Source organism: Rosa chinensis, chromosome 3 (assembly GCF_002994745.2).
Source record: "Rosa chinensis cultivar Old Blush chromosome 3, RchiOBHm-V2, whole genome shotgun sequence".
Lineage (NCBI taxonomy): Eukaryota > Viridiplantae > Streptophyta > Magnoliopsida > Rosales > Rosaceae > Rosa > Rosa chinensis.
In genome coordinates, this window is record NC_037090.1 from 46,787,070 (window position 1) to 46,789,383 (window position 2,314).

The window sequence follows — 2,314 nt, forward strand, 5'->3', positions numbered from 1 at the left end:
TGGAACTTTCCTCCTCTAGATCACATCCATATCATCTTTGAAGCCCGATTCAAAGTGTGGTGGTCGGAATCACGATTAGAAGTTCAACAACGGAGGCTTTTCGAGCTTGTTCTAGCTGATCTAGCTAGCCCAATTCGGTCTTAACTCCAGGTGCTTAACAGAGGGCGCTCTGTAATTCTTATTGTTTTGTTCAAAACGCAGCTGGATTTTAGGTGAGTAAATCTCACGTGTGTTCGGTTGATAAATTAGATATGTTTTAATTTGTATTAGAACTATTTATTAGCATGCAAAGTCTTATTTATGAAAATAAATATTTGTTTTGAAATATATGGACTTGATCGTCGACGGTTCATGAGAAAGTTAAAAATGAGGTTTATTATAAAATGATTTTCGGATTTAGCTAATGGTGATTCATAGTTGATATTACTGGCATTCCTGAGAGGATGACTATGTGTGTGTATATATATATATATATAAATTAGTATATGTTTAAGAAGAATTGAGCTTTGGTGTAGAATTGTTATGGTTGTGATATTGTGATTTTCTTATAAATGTGTGAGGTTTCGAATAGTATAACCAAGGTGGTGATTATGATTAATATAGTAGATTGGTGATGTTATTGATGATTTCGATGAGCTTTATAGTGATTCATATTTCATGAAGTGGTTGAAGTAGATTATTGAGTAAATTAGGTTATGTGTTATTTAAGCATTTCCAATTCCACGTAATCTCCTGAACTAAATCATATGCAGGGATTACCATTTTTCTGTATTGTTTTAATTTCATATAATCTCCTGAACTAAATCATATGCAGGGATTACCATTTTTCTGTATTGTTTTAATTGCATATAATCACCTGAACTAAATCTTATGTAGGGGTCACTATTTTGTTTGATTTATTTAATTTTATTATTTTGGTTCTTCTATCTTGTTCGTTTGAGTTTACTCATACAAGCTGTCAAAAGCTTACCGGGTTTGTTGTTGCAACCCGGTGCACTATTCAATGGTGTAGGGGTTGATCCTGCAGATTAGTGAAACCGTGGCCAAAGTAGGAATCGTGCGGTCGTAACTGTAGGTGTTCGGAAGCTAATTTTGTTGCTTAACTTTCTTTAGACTTCCGTTTTGTAGTAAACTCTGAGGGAGCGTTTACTTAATATTTTGTTAACTCAACATTATTCGTAAACTTTGTGTAATATAATATATGACTCTAAAGAATGAGTCTGTATTGACATTATAGGTTCTAGACATTATCATGTACTTATTTTAAGTTGAAATTTTTACAGGTATTTAGTGTTGATGTCTGAACCATCACGCCCTGTGATTTTGTATTTGTTTATTATTCGTGCTTGAAAATTAGGGCATGACAGACTATATCATCAAAGTAACAAGCTGCAAAATGGGTGGTAAAGAGATCGTCTGTCAAGGGTTCTATGTAGCAGACAATGGTTGGGGATTCATATCCAACATGAATACCCATTCGTCTCTTGAGACCTATCTTGGTGTGCTGCTGTGGCGGAGCAATTGGCACATAAACCACACATCCAAATATGCGTAAGTGTATCAGGCTCTTATCCAGTCACTAGCTGTAACACAGAGAAGGGGTTGAGTGGTGGTGGGTCGTAGACGAATAAGTATAACTCATGCATGAAATATTGCAATCTGAAGCGGAAATAGGGAGATTGGTGTGCATTACCAATGTCTGGGTCACCATTTGTAGTCGTTTAATGGTGGCTTCCAAGAGACCATTTTGGGCGTGTACATGGGGAACATGATGCTCAACATCAATTCCGATGGACATGCAATAATCATCAAAAGTTTTCAATGTAACATCTCCAGCATTGTCAAGCTGTATTGACTTAATAGGATGATCCAGGTAGTGCGTCCGTAGATGAATAATTTGCGCTTGGAGTTTAGCATAAGCAATATTATGAGTATAGAAGAGCGTGACATGTGATTAGCAAATAGAGCATGACACGAGTCAACCAACACCATAAAGTATCTAAAAGGTTCACAAGTTGGTTGAATAGGTCCGCAAATATTTCCTTGGATTCTATGTAAGAAAGGGATGAGAACTTTTATATCCTTTGCATAGGACTGTCTAGGTTCTAATTTTCCTAAGGAACAAGCTTTGCAAAATGAGTGAGGGGCCTTATAAGCAACTAATGAGGAATATGGTTGGACTGGAATATTGGATTTGACGTGAGAAGAAACATTAGATTAGGGCGCCCTTGGTGGCGTCACTGAAAGAGGCGGTGTCGGCGGTCTGACTTGCTTCTTGAATTAATTTTTGATTCTTGCTTCTTGTCGCTCGAAA